We start from the raw sequence: 18,902 nt of genomic DNA on the forward strand, positions 1-18,902 counted from the left end.
TACTCCTGCTTGGGACCACAAGGTGAGTGCTGTATCATCATTACTGAACCAAAACACGTACAGTCTCGTCCAGGAACCTCTCTCTGCAGTAGAGTCCGGCATTTCCCGGCTACTGATTGTACTGCAGCCTTGGAATTGTAGAGCACCGTAAACATCATCCAGGGACTGTATAACTAAATGAAAAAATGGCTGAGACACAGATAACACACGAGTAACGCTGACACTTACGATACAAGAAGGAAAGACTCACTGAGAAGTGAGATAAAAGCTTCCATCACCCTCGCCCTGCTTGATGGGCTCAGAGAATGAGACATGTACTCTTATGGGAAGCAATCAACACTCCATTACGGGTCATGCAGGAGAACGAGACCTGTTCCTCCAGCCAGACAGAAGGGCTTTGTGTTCAGTCTTAACGATGGATGATCAACTCGACGCGGAAATTCAGGCTTTTAGTGAGATTCGAGTGTTACTTGTAGGAGGAAAAAGTACAAAATCCACTCATTCACAAATCACTGAGAAAAAAATTGATTGTAAATATTGCAATTTACGTTAACAATTGTAGATTCTGCAGGACTGAGAGAGAGAGAGAGAGAGAGAGAGAGAGAGAGAGAGAGAGAGAGAGAGAGAGAGAGAGAGAGAGAGAGAGAGAGAGACTCTGCGTAGTTCTTACGACGGTAGCGTACACTAACTCGATCCTATCTTGGGACAAATGTTCATCCTTGACCATCAGGAACCCCTCCCAGCCAGGCAGCCGCCAGCGCATCATCTAATATGTCTACCTCGGACGTTGGGCAATGATCAGCTGAGGGTAGATGTAAAAGCGTCGCGGGGTCACATCTTAGCAGAAGGCAGGGAAGATATTGATGAACTAGAACAACACGTTCCCTGGTGGTTGGTCCTGCAACTTGTGAGAATATGGAAGAACAGTCTTGAAGAAACTAGACTTCTCTCACCAACTTCCCAAGACGCTTTTACTTGATTGCTTTTCCTCAGATGATGTAGATGGTTTGCATGATAATCACCATTTCTGTTTGTGCTTCGATGCAGAGAGTTCGCCATGATAACGCCTTCTGCATGACAGAGAACAAACGCCATGACTCCCGTGTTGGAATTCTTAGGGATCGGACCTGGATGGTCCCACTGTCTGCTTTGTTCTCTTGGGTTAAAGAATAAATCTAGGTAGCATTTGTATGAGTTTGAGATTCACGAAGCTGGTGTGAAATGCATAATCTGGTCCTTCCCTAAACCTGTTTTCAAACATCAAGGGACCGATCTGGCTAAGAACTTGTTTATGTTTAGTTTTCATAGATAATACTTTCAATGAAAGAAACACTTTGGCTTGAACATCGGAACACTCGCCTGTATGACGGTGTCACGATCGCATTCATCATTCCATCAGAGGCCACCTGTCTTGTGGTCGTCATTCAACCTTGATATCATGTTTGGTCTAAGTGTGTGGATGGTTCAAGAAATATCTTGAACATTTGAAGGTGTTCAGATTATAACTTGACATCGACGTTCAAAATGACCCTGGCAATCTATAGGCCTAAAGCCCAAATAAGCAACCACCCATCAATGATCACTCCTTAACTGGTTGTTAGAGGGGACCCCTATCTACATAGCGTTTGTACTCTTAATCTCACAGGTGGGAAAATTTTGAGAAATCGTAAGAAATCGTCAGGAATGAGTCACGATCTGTAGCAGAAATGTGAAAGGGATTTAGCAAGTGTTAATTTCACATTATTTTGTTCGCCTATGCTTGCCGCAGGATACCTTCCTAAGAAACAGTCCGGATGTTATCCAAGCCCTCTTCTCAGGAGCTCCTGTAGTTCCATGGTTGCGCTACTTTCAGTAGCAGGTAAATAGTGAAAAGTTCCTCGACGATACTGTTTTCGGTGACACAGCTTCGCCAAAGGTGCCCCTTTAACCCCATGAGAGTAAAGAATTGTAACAAGGGCGAGTATAACAGTGAATATAATCACTACTATACTGTGAAGTGGATATACCCAGCTTAAACCAGTAACTAAATATCTAAGTCTAAAACTCTGCAATGAAAAAGTAATTAAAGTTTTAGGCTTTAAATCCATTTCATTTTTTCTTCGTCCTGCTGACCTGAAAAATGGAAAATATGGACTAAATAGCGGCAATAAATGCAACTCTTTGATACTTTGAGTCAAAATTAATTAAATTTCTATTTTCACTGAACAAAGTAAAAAAGAAATTTGTTTTATACTACATCTGTTGTGAAATGCTATTGCAAAAATTTCGCATCACAGTACAATGGTCTTTGCTATCGTGAAACAATAAGCCAACGCATATATATATATATATATATATATATATATATATATATATATATATATATATATATATATATATATATATATATAGGGATAGGGGATTAAGAATACTTCCCACGTATTCCCTGCGTGTCGTAGAAGGCGACTAAAAGGGGAGGGAGCGGGGGGCTGGAAATCCTCCCTTCTCGTTTTTTTTTTTTTTTAATTTTCCAAAAGAAGGAAAAGAGGAGGCCAGGTGTGGATATTCCAAAAAAGGCCCAGTCCTCTGTTCTTAACGCTACCTCGCTAACGCGGGAAATGGCGAATAGTTTAAAAGAAAGAAAGAGAAGAATATATATATATATATATATATATATATATATATATATATATATATATATATATATATATATATATATATATATATATATATATATATATATATAACCTTGAGACGGTACTTTCTTGTGGTTATCAGCAAATTCTGATATACCCTACATCACTGTGTTATAGCTGTATATATATATATTTCATCTTGCTATCTTCTCGCCGTCTCCTGCAAGTCATGTTTTGACCATAGATATCTGCACACATTCACACCCTACATAAACCAGGTACCCAATCATCGACCAGCTCTAAAAGGGAGGACGAACAGGTGGGTTGGCTGTGAGTCGGCTACCTTGTCTATGATCTGAACCAGGCCTGGTTGGCTTGGTGGGTCACAACGATACCCACTGTGCGAGAGCAGGCTCGTGTGTGTGTGTGTGTGTGTGTGTGTGTGAGACTAGTAACATGCACATACTAGCATGAGTGCATGACCATCACACAAGCCACAGGGGCATCACCCTCGTATCCCCCGGGGTGAGCTCGCTGCCCACCTCCCCTGTACATCCAGCTCGGGTGCTTCCGGCAGGCTGGTTCTCCCCTAATGACCGCCCGCCCACAGGTGTGGACCACGTCAAGGGCGTGGCTAGATTCCCGTCTCTCTCTCTCTCTCTCTCTCTCTCTCTCTCTCTCTCTCTCTCTCTCTCTCTCTCTCTCTCTCTCTCTCTCTCTCTCTCCTCCTGCACTTTGTACATCTTGGTGTTTGACTTTCAAAAATCACTCCACTCTGGCTGGCCACCTCCTCTAACCCTTCTCTATTCCTCCAAGTTCGCCTCCAAACCCTTTATCATCCCTCCTGCTCTGCATCCACCTTTTTGTTTTTTAAACGTTCCAAATTTTTTAGGGCTAAGGGTAGAGTATTTTTGTCTTCCTGATATACGAAACCCACACATGAGAATACAATTTAGACCTCTCCAACCACCTGCCTGAACAAAACACAGTGAGCTTGGAAATGCCGGCGAGAGTGGATAAGTGACGAAGGTTTTTGGGAAATGTAATTCCTCTCTCTCACAGTTTCGTTCGCGGTCCATCACCAAGTACATCCATCCATCTGCCAGGCCGCTACAACGTGTGAAATTCCCGAGAAAATTTCAAATAATGTTTAATGTCGACTTCCATCCGTCGTGCCCCTGGTCGCAGCCTCGTCCTATATCCCGACTCACTGTGGGCTCAGAGGGTCGTGGGCTTGGCGGCAGCGAGCCACACAGGGAAATAACACAGGCCTTATATTCCAATATCCGGGTTGGATTTGATCTGTTCCGTCCGGGTCATTTAAAGGCTCGCTCTTCTGGGCAACGGTAGAGGGCTCTGTGTAAATAAAAGGCTCAGACTGTTTATTTAATAGAACTGGGAAAAGAATTTCTTACTTTTTAGAGGGAAGGTGTCACTATGCTTTTCATTCCTTCCCTATTTTAACAGAATGGAAAGTCTCCTTGATAATGGAATGCCTAAGAAAAACATTTCTTTCACGAAAATGGAAAAAATACATTTCCTTTTGAATGACTTTGTTTACTTCTCACTTCACTCTCACAAACGGAAAGTAAAAAAACGGGGGGACCTGTTGATGGCAACACATAGGGTTTCTACTGCCGCAGAAAACAGTTCTCTAGTTAATTGGATGACAGTAATTAGTTTTCCCTGCACAATGAATATATCTGTTTGTGTCCTGGACGGAGCAGAAGGGTCAGTGGAGGCTACAGATGGCACAGGAATATTTCTTGTTTTCTGTTTAAACGGAAAGCTTTAAGAACAGCAGAAAACATGTAATTATAGTGCTTAATTGAAGAATAAATCTTAAGTATATATATATATATATATATATATATATATATATATATATATATATATATATATATATATATATATATATATATATATACATATATATATATATATATATATATATATATATATATATATATATATATATATATATATATATATATATATATATATATATATATATGGAAAGCTGTGTAGGTATGTATATTTGCGTGTGTGGACGTATGTATATACATGTGTATGGGGGGGGTTGGACCATTTCTTTCGTCTGTTTCCTTGCGCTACCTCGCAAACGCGGGAGACAGCGACAAAGTATAATAAAAAAAATATAATAAATATATATATATATATATATATATATATATATATATATATATATATATATATATATCAGAATATAGATACGGAGACAGAGGACTGATCATCAGGTGTTAGTGGCTGACGGCCTGGCCTTGTGGTAAGAGGAATGCGGGTGTCGGGGGGATCCCAGTATGTACGTGGGTTCTAATGCTGAGGGTTTCGTAAGTCATGTGGTAATAGGTTGAGAGAGAGAGAGAGAGAGAGAGAGAGAGAGAGAGAGAGAGAGAGAGAGAGAGAGAGAGAGAGAGAGAGAGAGAGGGGGGGGGGGGGAGTCATCATTGAGACGGATACACAATTGGTTCCGGCTCAAAACAATTATTAATCATCTCCCCTAATAACATGGTACAACCGTGTGTGTGGGTGTGTGTGTGTGTGTGTGTGTGTGTGTTCGCCGCAACCATCTATGACACAAGACAGGATACCCTTTATCCTACCCTTATCAGCGAGACACGTAGGATACGGTCGGCACCGGGAGACTTATCTCTTATGAGGAGCTACGAGATGTTTGTTATGCCTCTGGAGCATGAGAAGGACAAACAACACCGATATAAAGATCAAATTTAGGTAGATTAGTGAGTGGTTGTAGCCTAAAGAGGATGCTCGGAGCATAACATACACGAGAGAGATGAGAAATGAGGAGCGCGTTAGTTTGAAAGACAACACCTGCATTTCTGGCCATGAGGAATCAAATGAGCATGAAGGATTATATTACTAATGTGGGAAAAAAAGTGGCTAGTATACATGGAGCATGAGTATGATGCCTGGATCATATAACATATGGGGCATTAGTGGTCACTTAATAGATAATGGTCGCTGTATAGAAAAAAAAAAAAAGGTACAAACATTCCTCGATTTATTCGCAGTTCAGTACAGTAAGTCACACAACACAGACAACACCTGTATAAAAAGGAAAGGGAATATTCCTTGACCTCCCTAAGATCCTGAGCTGTCGACTAGAGGAGCGAGGAAGTATGGTTAGTAGCGAAGACGTGAGATAATGTCCCCAGTATACAAGGCTCCCTAGGTACAGCAGTAACAGTGAGGGCGGGGGGCAGCGAGGAGAGCGCCAGCAGGAGGCAGCAACAGACGCAGGAGAGTCTGCTGGTCCCGCTACCACCCACCACACTCTGCAGCACCGCCGCCTGGAGGAGGAGGAGGAGGAGGAGCGGTGTGTGGTAGGGCGGCGGGCTAGTGGTGGCGGTGGTTGGGAGATCCCCTGCTGGGCTGAGGGTCATGATGCAGCTCGGCTGGCGCCTCCTCTGTCAGGAGGGAAACTACGCTTTAGTAAAGACGATAGTCTGGGGGAGTGGTAGATCTCCGCTTCCTGAAGAAGGAAGGCAGGCAACGCACTATCCACCCCCCTGTGTCCGAGGGATATACAGAGGTATACAAGTCGTGTCTTCGAAGCGGTGATGGGCTGGTGAGGCAGGTCCCATCCCTGTGGTGAAGGACACTGAATTATAAGGTCATGAGAGCCTGATGGGGCGCCAGGGACCCTCCGCCATGACGAAGGGAAACTGCAGTGAATGGTCGTCTTAATGATAAGCTTAATGCGTACATAACAACACTCCGGGAGGAAGTACAACCGAACGAAATATAGAGACATACACAAAAATATAGACACACACAAAAAGGACAAAATATGTAAATCAAACAATGCTTGATGGGGTAACCAAGCAACTTACAAGAAACGAAATGTTGCAATAACAGACTCGTTTTCCCGAAAAAAAAAAATGTTTGATGGGTAAATGCCCCCCACCACCCACCCCTTCACACACACACTCACACAACATGTATTCTCTAAGTACATACAGATCTAATTGACCATATACGACAGTACACCAACGATAGGAGAAATGACGTAACAATGAAACATCAACTGACGAGACTGAAAACAGTACGATAACAAGCGTACAGCTCGTTACATGATTAACTCCCTCAGGTCCAACGCCGGCTGATTCCCACCCGCTCAAATTACCGGGGCCTTGTTACACTTTACGCAAGCGCCGACCATGTTTACATCTTATGTCATAAACTACGTTGTAACTGAGAGACAAATCCCATTATATCTTGTAACAAAAACGATCCTGAAGAGTTCAACGCGTGTTTATCTTCAAACATTTACGAAAAAAATATTTGCATATGAAATCACGTGATAATAAAAGCTCCTAACATTCGTATATAATAAATAATACATACCTTCTACATATTCTACAGAAAACAATACGACTCAGATATTATCAATAAATATCGAGTTCAAACTAATAATGATAAAACATAATTACTCAGCTCCACTTACTTGCGTCCCGGGCTACTGTGTTCTCTCCTTCACTGATTTTCCGCAAAAGTCGGGAAAAAAATATCTATAATATCAACGTAATGTTTGCTTACCTTGTCAAGGTCATGTAAAGATCTCGGCCCGACGTCTTGGTCCAGACGGATAGCACTGTAATACTCCGGCCTTCCGCAAACTACCTATTACAACACACTCACTTGTTACCGTCGCAATGTAAACAACTGAATGTTCGCGGCTTGTAACTGTTCTGATCACCATATCAAAGCACTTTAGGCCCTATTAGCCATTGTTACGACGTTCACTTATGTCTTTACCGTATTCACAACGCAACACTGACGCAAAACACCGTCGGGAAACACATGCTGACGTAAAACACCGTCGGGAAACACGTGCATACACACAGACACACCAGCTACATCCTCTCTCTGCTGGTGTTCTGGGTCTACTGCCTCTTATCATTATTACCTTCTCCACCAGATGTGGACACGATGTATTCAACAAGCCTAACTATCGTACATTATGTGTACTATTGTGCAGTTGTCAAGCAGTTACCACTCTCGTTATCTTCCTAGTATCGTTACGTTTGATGTGATCATTACTCTCCTCTTCGGAGAATCTGTCGGAAATCGTCGGAACTCTCAAATAGCCGAAGGGTAATTTTGAGGTTTTTTTGTTCGCCCGCGTGGACCTGTGTCACACGCACTACCAATCACTTTCCTTACCCACACACTAATTCAAAGAAAACGTTATCAGAGCAGACGACAACTTGCTGGGTGTGCCAGTTGTCACCGTACGGTCGTTGAGGTAGTGTTTAGAGTAGTTACCAGATATCATGTTCATGCTAGACGGGTTATCATACAAGTCTGGGAGAGTATGATATCCTCAGATAATGACCTGTTAAGACTTATGATCAGAGGTCTAACCACCCGATGACACGAATGACGTGTTTTGAAAGCGTCTTTTATTCTCACACACACACACACACACACACCAGTAACATGACCTTATATAACAATTCATACCTCTCTACCCCTGACCTTAAACACACCTGCGTCCTTGTGTTCATACATTCTAACTTGATTAGACAAAAAAGAATTAAATTTTCATATATATATATATATATATATATATATATATATATATATATATATATATATATATATATATATAAATATATATATATATATATATATTTTTTTTTTTTTTTCATACTATTCACCATGGCCTCACCTGGCCCCCTTCTCTGTTCCTTCTTTTGGAAAAAAAAAAAAAAAAGAAAGGGGAGGATTTCCAGCCCCCCGCTCCCTGATATATATATATATATATATATATATATATATATATATATATATATATATATATATATATACCCAGCAAGTTGTCGTCTGCTCTGATAACGTTTTCTTTGAATTAGTGTGTGGGTAAGGAAAGTGATTGGTAGTGCGTGTGACACAGGTCCACGCGGGCGAACAAAAAAACCTCAAAATTGCCCTTCGGCTATTTGAGAGTTCCGACGATTTCCGACAGATTCTCCGAAGAGGAGAGTAATGATCACATCAAACGTAACGATACTAGGAAGATAACGAGAGTGGTAACTGCTTGACAACTGCACTATAGTACACATAATGTACGATAGTTAGGCTTGTTGAATACATCGTGTCCACATCTGGTGGAGAAGGTAATAATGATAAGAGGCAGTAGACCCAGAACACCAGCAGAGAGAGGATGTAGCTGGTGTGTCTGTGTGTATGCACGTGTTTCCCGACGGTGTTTTACGTCAGCATGTGTTTCCCGACGGTGTTTTGCGTCAGTGTTGCGTTGTGAATACGGTAAAGACATAAGTGAACGTCGTAACAATGGCTAATAGGGCCTAAAGTGCTTTGATATGGTGATCAGAACAGTTACAAGCCGCGAACATTCAGTTGTTTACATTGCGACGGTAACAAGTGAGTGTGTTGTAATAGGTAGTTTGCGGAAGGCCGGAGTATTACAGTGCTATCCGTCTGGACCAAGACGTCGGGCCGAGATCTTTACATGACCTTGACAAGGTAAGTGAAAATTACGTTGATATTATAGATATTTTTTTCCCGACTTTTGCGGAAAATCAGTGAAGGAGAGAACACAGTAGCCCGGGACGCAAGTAAGTGGAGCTGAGTGATTATGTTTTATCATTATTAGTTTGAACTCGATATTTATTGATAATATCTGAGTCGTATTGTTTTCTGTAGAATATGTAGAAGGTATGTATTATTTATTATATACGAATGTTAGGAGCTTTTATTATCACGTGATTTCATATGCAAATATTTTTTTCGTAAATGTTTGAAGATAAACACGCGTTGAACTCTTCAGGATCGTTTTTGTTACAAGATATAATGGGATTTATCTCTCAGTTACAACGTAGTTTATGACATAAGATGTAAACATGGTCGGCGCTTGCGTAAAGTGTAACAAGGCCCCGGTAATTTGAGCGGGTGAGAATCAGCCGGCGTTGGACCTGAGGGAGTTAATCATGTAACGAGCTGTACGCTTGTTATCGTACTGTTTTCAGTCTCGTCAGTTGATGTTTCATTGTTACGTCATTTCTCCTATCGTTGGTGTACTGTCGTATATGGTCAATTAGATCTGTATGTACTTAGAGAATACATGTTGTGTGAGTGTGTGTGTGAAGGGGTGGGTGGTGGGGGGCATTTACCCATCAAACATTTTTTTTTTTTTTCGGGAAAACGAGTCTGTTATTGCAACATTTCGTTTCTTGTAAGTTGCTTGGTTACCCCATCAAGCATTGTTTGATTTACATATTTTGTCCTTTTTGTGTGTGTGTCTATATTTTTGTGTATGTCTCTATATTTCGTTCGGTTGTACTTCCTCCCGGAGTGTTGTTATGTACGCATTAAGCTTATCATTAAGACGACCATTCACTGCAGTTTCCCTTCGTCATGGCGGAGGGTCCCTGGCGCCCCATCAGGCTCTCATGACCTTATAATTCAGTGTCCTTCACCACAGGGATGGGACCTGCCTCACCAGCCCATCATCGCTTCGAAGACACGACTTGTATACCTCTGTATATCCCTCGGACACAGGGGGGTGTATAGTGCGTTGCCTGCCTTCCTCCTTCAGGAAGCGGAGATCTACCACTCCCCCAGACTATCGTCTTTACTAAAGCGTAGTTTCCCTCCTGACAGAGGAGGCGCCAGCCGAGCTGCATCATGACCCTCAGCCCAGCAGGGGATCTCCAACCACCGCCACCACTAGCCCGCCGCCCTACCACACACCGCTCCTCCTCCTCCTCTTCCAGGCGGCGGTGCTGCAGAGTGTGGTGGGTGGTAGCGGGACCAGCAGACTCTCCTGCGTCTGTTGCTGCCTCCTGCTGGCGCTCTCCTCGCTGCCCCCCGCCCTCACTGTTACTGCTGTACCTAGGGAGCCTTGTATACTGGGGACATTATCTCACGTCTTCGCTACTAACCATACTTCCTCGCTCCTCTAGTCGACAGCTCAGGATCTTAGGGAGGTCAAGGAATATTCCCTTTCCTTTTTATACAGGTGTTGTCTGTGTTGTGTGACTTACTGTACTGAACTGCGAATAAATCGAGGAATGTTTGTACCTTTTTTTTTTTTTCTATACAGCGACCATTATCTATTAAGTGACCACTAATGCCCCATATGTTATATGATCCAGGCATCATACTCATGCTCCATGTATACTAGCCACTTTTTTTCCCACATTAGTAATATAATCCTTCATGCTCATTTGATTCCTCATGGCCAGAAATGCAGGTGTTGTCTTTCAAATTAACTAACGCGCTCCTCATTTCTCATCTCTCTCGTGTATGTTATGCTCCGAGCATCCTCTTTAGGCTACAACCACTCACTAATCTACCTAAATTTGATCTTTATATCGGTGTTGTTTGTCCTTCTCATGCTCCAGAGGCCTAACAAACATCTCGTAGCTCCTCATAAGAGATAAGTCTCCCGGTACCGACCGTATCCTACGTGTCTCGCTGATAAGGGTAGGATAAAGGGTATCCTGTCTTGTGTCATAGATGGTTGCGGCGAACACACACACACACACACACACACACACACACACCCACACACACGGTTGTACCATGTTATTAGGGGAGATGATTAATAATTGTTTTGAGCCGGAACCAATTGTGTATCCGTCTCAATGATGACTCCCCCCCCCCCTCTCTCTCTCTCTCTCTCTCTCTCTCTCTCTCTCTCTCTCTCTCTCTCTCAATATGGAGAAATTGGAGAGAGAACATATAATTTAAGAGAGAGAGAGAGAGAGAGGGAGGTTCAGACGTAGACCGAAACCGGGGAAAGAGAGGGAGAAAAGCGATGACGTGTGGAACCTATAAATTCCACAAAACTCACCCTAACACCACATGACTTACGAAACCCTCAGCATTAGAACCCATGTACACACCCGCATTCCTCTTACCATAAAGCCAGGCCGTCAGCCACTAACACCTGATGATCAGTCCTCGGTCTCCGTATCTATATTCTGATATATATATATATATATATATATATATATATATATATATATATATATATATATATATATATATATATATATATATATATATATATATATCCTTAAGACTTATTCTTCAAGTAAGCACTATAATTACATGTTTTCAGCTATTCTTAAAGCTTTCCGTTTAAACAGAAAACAAGAAATATTCCTGCGTCTCTCCTGTGCCATCTGTAGCCTCCACTGAACCTTCTACTCCGTCCAGGACACAAACAGATATATTCATTGTGCAGGGAAAACTAATTACTGTCATCCAATTAACTAGAGAACTGTTTTCTGCGGCAGTAGAAACCCTATGTGTTGCCATCAACAGGTCCACCCGTCTTTTTACTTTCCGTTTGTGAGAGTGAAGTGAGAAGTAGACAGTCATTCAAAAGGAAATGTATTTTTCCCATTTTCGTGAAAGAAATGTTTTTCATTGTCTATACCGGTTATATCCGAACAGACGCACATAGCCAGCTGATAGCGTTTTACCGAACCTAACTGTACAACGCGGAGGTATATGAATACGAATAAAGTGCAAATGAACGCGCACCTTCATAGAACATGCGTCTGTTCGGAAATAACCGGTATAGACCCCGTTGCTCACCATTGTGAGACGAAGGGTATTCGAGTACTTAGTATTCGAATAGTTGTTTCTTATTATACAGTCCCATAGCCTAGCGGTTAGCATACCTGCCTCTTGCACAGGGGTCCCGGGTTCGATCCTGGCTGTTGGAGGTTTGTATGATATATATATATATATATATATATATATATATATATATAATGGCGAGTGTTGAATGCACAAGGAATATTAGTATTAATACAGACAGCAGTTGATGTGGTGATACAAACATAAGTCGCTATAACAGTACTAAAAACAATCATAAAGATGATATTGGATGCAGTCGTGAGGTTAGTGCAGCAGCTGGAGTAATAGTTTATTCTAGCGTCAACATCAGCAGCAGTTGTACCTGCAGGTATCGTAACAGCTGAAGCAGCAGGTTTGTTACTGCTGAAGCTGCAGGTGTCTCGTAACAGTTACAACAAGCCGTGGTCATAGCTGTTGTTTACGTGATATTAATAGTAGGTAGCAGGAGGATCAGGAGTTGTAGCTGGGAAATTACTATGAACAATAATTGTTGTAAAAACAATGAGAGTGGAAGTGGTGATGAGAGAAGCAGTAATGTGAGTGAGTGCGAGTTGGCGATGACTATGGGAGTGAGTCAAGGTTACATGATGTCACCTCGGTTGTGACGTTGCGTCACCTCGGTTGTTACGTGATGTCACCTCGGTTGTTTCTTGACGCTACCTTGGTTGTTACGTGATGTCACTTCGGTTGTATAATGTTTTTATAGATGAAACATGATGCGGGATGAGGGTCGGGTGGGGTGACTGGAGAGGCAGGATGGATGTTGTCGCAGTTGATGTACGCTGATGATGCTGTCATGTCTGGTAAGGGTAGCGGAAGGGCTGGACGGAGGTGTGGGCTGCTGATATACGTAGGAAGAGGAGGCTGAATGTAAATGCGAATGAAGGTAAGACGCAAGTTTTTGGAAGAGAGAAGGACAGCAGAGAGAACTGTTTCAAGAGTAGAAAAACTGTAGTTGTAGATGAATTTGGATGTTTGTATGTGAAGTTCAGGAATGATGGCAGGAGGAAGGCTGAATACGAACGCACAGTTGTACAACACAGAAAATATTGAGGTATACATTGAAGGCTCTGGTGAGCGGGCTGTGTGGAGTTCTCTAAACTTTTACATGTAAATGTGAAACCCAAGTTTGTATAAGTCAGGTAAACTATAGAAATTAAAGCAGTAGACAATACGCAGCATGACTGGAATAAAGGCTGAAGATGCGAGATGGTTGTGTGGTATGAAGAGATCATTAGAGAGTCAAGTGGATGATAGTGTGTTAACATGACATGACCAGGAAAAAGGTACAGCAGGTGGTAGGTTGGTCAAGACGATGGGCAATGGTGCCGCACATAGCAGAGAACTGTACTGTCACACACACTCATAGAGACCCAGTCTCTAGACCTTTATTATGCATTCCTCATCCTCTTCTGCGCCATCGCCTACAAGGTGGAGACTAATGCACGCGACTAGCAGCTGCTTCCCATAGTTTCTGTGTGGAGTGCAGCTACATGAGGGTTGACCTTTATGAAACTCTTCCTCGTATAACGATGCAGATCTTTATCTTTCCTTTAACCTTCCCACCTTTACTAGTCTGGTGTACAAACACCTGCGGATTTCAAGTTAACATTTATTCTATCATACATTTGATTCACCTTTTATCCGAGAAGCCATAAATTGGGTATGCTTTTTCTCTTGACGTGTCGTCCACTGTATAAAAAAAATCACTAAAAAGTTCAGCATTTCCTGTTTTATCTTTTAATCTGTGAAGGTCAAGCATTTTTGATTACGTACATTTCAATGTAAATGTCACTGATAAGAGGAATGTAAAAAATTTTACAACTTCCTTGTTGATTGAAATTTTTTGTTTTGTTTTGAGCAATGCTCACCACAAATCATCAACAATTCAACAACTTTTTCCCAAATACCGAACGAGTTTGTTATCCATATACAGCTCTGACGCCCAACGATAACATACCCATAAACATTTGTGTATATTTTTTGTTGTCATGTAAATTCCTGTGTACTTTTCATGTTTTATTCATACCTGTTGTATATGTGCGCCGGCTTCATACACCGTACACTTATCAGATACACGTAATATCAAAAGATTTGTCACCAATATGAAAGAAGGTCATAGATAGATAATGATATCAATAATGATACAAATAGAAATAGATAAGGACTTGATCTTAGTGAGGCACACACACACACACACACACACACACATATATATATATATATATATATATATATATATATATATATATATATATATATATATATATATATATATATATATATATTATAAAGATGCTAATAAATCAAGTCATATACAACTGCCCTAACACACTACGTGTTTTGGTGTCAATTGTATGTCTAGTTAGAAGCCTTGCATCAGTGTGTGGTGTGTAGTTCTGCGGATGAGGGGCAGTCTTATTCTAGAATTATTTTTTTCTTTTTTGAAACGATTAATCTTGGTGACTATCTGTGGAAGGACTCATCAAATGTTTCAGAATGTGTAAACACGTTTCATCTCGTTGCTTCTCTATCTGTTTCTCTCTGGTATATGCAGTAACTTTCATCTGTTTGTTGCTTATGAAATTCATCTTGATGGCATTTGGATGCAATAGAAAACCTTCAGAAACTTGCGACCTGTCATTATATTTCAGCTGTGTCACAAACGTCCAGATGTTGACTACGTTCAATGCTTTCAAAACATCCGACACACTTTCATTTTTTAAATGGCACATGGAAGAGGACAGCTTGGCAGCAGCTTTGTCAGAGGTGTGACGCGTTGACAAGTACCTCCCCTACACCATTGTACGTCAGGGCCAGTCACCAGATGCATGTCAACAGATGCATGTCAGTGGAAACAAACAACAATTGTTCACAATGGAATTGAGCAGAATAACTGGATCACACGAGACTGAATCTCTACCAGCATATGCGAACACGCTACTCCTCAGTTCCCATCTGCATCCAAACAACATATCCTCAAGCTGCAGAGGGTTATAAGGTAGAGAACTAGGATTCGTCATCAATAGTATATACCCCACGTACTGAAGGCCACTGAACACAGATTCCCTCACCCTCAATAAACACGATTGACAAAACAAATTCACATCGTAGTGACTCCTGATCTGGTGTTAACCTCCATTTACCAGATATAAACCCATCTGAAACTACACCAACCAGGCGTTACGAGTTATACCTTCTCGTCTGCATTCTGCACACGACCCACCTCTCCAACAATAGAAGCAACGATTCAGCACATCACAAGATCCCTCATGCCCAAGACGTAATATCCGAACTGAAGACGACGGACATTTATTCCTCCATTGTCCTGCACTCACCCTGCAAAGACCGACACACAACAGCAATGTACTGTAGTCCCGCCCAGAGTACGTGGCCGGCTTCCTAAGCGCTGCAGGAATCTCACAGAAGGGGATCCTGAGGCTGGAAGAATGCCTTAAGAAGACAGAGTTTACAACTTGCTGTTTGTGTGTGTGTGTATAATGTATTTTGCCCATACATACGTGCGCATACATGTCCGTAGAGCTCACAGGAGCTCGCCCTCTTTATTTATTATAATGAAATATCCTCCAGTATTTAGCTGCGCCCACGCCGGAGGCAGACGCCAATTTATCAGCTGCCTAGACTCCCGCACCGTTCCCGCCCCAGAGAAGCTGTGTAACTAAATTGTTTCATTGTAAAATTAATTTCACAGTTCTCCATTCCGGGTAAAGTGTTGCAATTCCTCCCCCTTTTTCCTATCCCCCCAAAAAACATGTTTATGTGAATGTTTGCTGTCTATTTATTCCATTTTCTTTGTTGAATTAGAATTGTAATTGACCAGGAGTCTGTTGGAAACTTATGGTCCGGATGTGTATTGTGTGGCTCTATGATTCTGTTTTCTGGTAGGTAAGGTTTCTCTACATGGCTTGGAAAATTACCTTTTCAATAGTAAGGGTAATTAGTAATGCAAATTACGAAGACCCAGTTTCAATGTTATTGTAACATAAGGAATACCTCTGCCACATGACATACTTGTCTATGTTTGTGACTAATAGCTAGACGTATAGTGGCAGTATATGTGATTTCAGAATCATCCGTAACACATGAAGGAGATCTCATACCAACCCCCGGACTTCCTACGTGACGGGGGCGTGGGGTTGGAAACCCTCTCCTTTTCTGTTTTCAGTTCTCTAAAACTTGGAACAGACGTAACTGAGCAGGAAGTGTTCATCCTCTACGAAAGCTTAGGCTGGGGGCAAATGAGACCGTTCTTCATCTGCTCCTGGCGCTGCCTCGCTATGCGTGAAACGGCGAATAAGCATAAGAAAAACATATTCCTGTCTACATACCCACAAACACAGAAAAACAGATAAAATTCGCAGTCTGTCGCTTACCCTTCTGTCAATGCCAATCAGATACGTCATGAAATAATTGCTCATGTCTCCACACTAGCGAGACCAGGCATGACACATTCCCAGTGGAGCTCAATCCTGTTCCTAACCTGGACAGTGATCGCTGTAGAGATGCTGTAATGGTAAAGCTATACTGGTGAAAATGATCTTAATATAATTAAGGTTCTCAGAGGAGAGGCGTTCATGAACTAAATTACCCCCTAAAAAAATTTATGTTAATTGCATTTGAGCAAAGTTCCATGAGATGGAAGTTCTCTTATGTATCTCATTCAACACGTCCCTGACGGTTCTAAGAACACCTGAATATATTCTGGTTAATTCTCTAAAAGTTTGTTCATAAATATTCAAAATGTTTTTAGCTGTATGATGCAGGTAATTAAGAATAATGATCCCTTCTTAGTGGTTTAACTTTCATTTTGTTCTTTCTTACCAAAACTAAAATTCCTTTACCTTAAGTATGAACAGTATATGGACAGTGTCATTAATACTTGGTATGCTGAACCTTTGTTAAACAATAAATCTCGTTATTCTTATCATCTTTACTATGTTTGTTTCGAAAACTGTATTACCAGCCAATAGTAATGTTAAAATCCTCATTTCTTCCTTAGTATTTTCATCATTTTCAGAATCTTTTCTATCTCGTATTTCCGTAGGAATATCACTCCTTTAAATCCACATTACAGTTCCATAAACCACACATTATAATCAATTATTCCCGTAATTTCCAAACGAAATATAAAACAGAAGTTTTATAACATTCCGACAATGTTAGTGGGTCACCTCACTTTTATTTCAAACGGTGGAGCGTTTAATATGAATTCAATGATGCGATTTGCATAACTTTTGCGTAATATATTGTAGTGGAAAATCAAAGGCACATTAACTATATTAGTGTTTCATTTGGATTTAAACAGCTTGGAACCTTTGATTGCACTGCATGTAACATTGGCCACGTTTATGTGTTAAAAGCAGTTCTTGAATTCGCATTTTATCGTATTCTGCTTTGGAGTGTCATTCATGATGACGAATGAGCAAGAGGCAGCAATGAAAACTGAAGGCAAGAGCCAGAAATTTATTCTTCTCATTTGTTTTCGACAATGTCTTCTTCAGAAGGAGAGTTATTCTGCTGAAGAAGACATTCGTGAAACTCGTTGGAAAGAATGTATTCCTGGCTCTCACTTTCAGTTTCAGTACAACCTTATACCACTGTCTTGGTCAGTTTATCACATGATACTTTGAGTGTTTAGAGGAGCGATGTGGAAAATCCCTCGAGAATGTCTAGTTCATTGTTCTCTGAAGTGCTAGAGAGAGAGAGAGAGAGAGAGAGAGAGAGAGAGAGAGAGAGAGAGAGAGAGAGAGAGAGAGAGAGAGAGAGAATATCAGCAAGAAGAAAACGAGAGGCTGGGCCGGGAGGGTAAGGTGAAGAGACAGATGATGGCCTGGAGTGGAGACTGATGTTTCCTGCAAAAAATTGACGTATTTACTGTGTGGTGGCCATTGCTGAGGCGAGTGTGAGATTCTTAGAACTTTTCCTCCTACACTAGATCTCCTTTCCACACTAACCTTTTTTCCCTTCCACCCTGATCCTTCCCTTCCATCCTAAAGCTTTCCTTCCACCCAAATCTTTTCCTCCTTCCCTAACCCTTCCCTCCCTCACCAGCTATTCCCTTCTTCGCCAGTCCTTCTCTGCTCTCCTCCCTCCCTCCCAACAAGTGTTTACATCTGGCCACAACGGCATTTGTTGCAACTTGAAGACAATATAAATCTTGCATCTTGATTGTGGGTAATATACTGAACCATGGTACTTTATCGGCACAAATGTCACAGCTGCTTTGTGCAAGCGCTAGACGCCTTTGCAGTAGATTAGATCAGTAGTAGCGAAACTTCCTGAAAATGCGAAAAGTAGTGATTTCTGCTCTTATTAAAACACAATAGTTGCCACGACTCCCACTAGTCATACATTTTTATTGCATATTTCCTTGGAAATTATGTACACCAACCAACTTCACGATAGTTTTCAAAAGTTCTGTTTATGTTCCTATTGTGTGGGCGGTTTTATTAATGGGTGAGCAGACAAGTATTTTTGTAAATGGTGCATCATTTTATTGTTCAATGTGACAAATAAAAAAACACGGAGTTTTGTGAGTGGGTATCGTCGGAGGCAAAGCTGTCTAATGTATTATGTTATGACTGAGGTGACATTGAGGGGGTC

This window comes from Panulirus ornatus, chromosome 28 (genome assembly GCF_036320965.1).
Source record: "Panulirus ornatus isolate Po-2019 chromosome 28, ASM3632096v1, whole genome shotgun sequence".
In the NCBI taxonomy this organism is placed as follows: domain Eukaryota; kingdom Metazoa; phylum Arthropoda; class Malacostraca; order Decapoda; family Palinuridae; genus Panulirus; species Panulirus ornatus.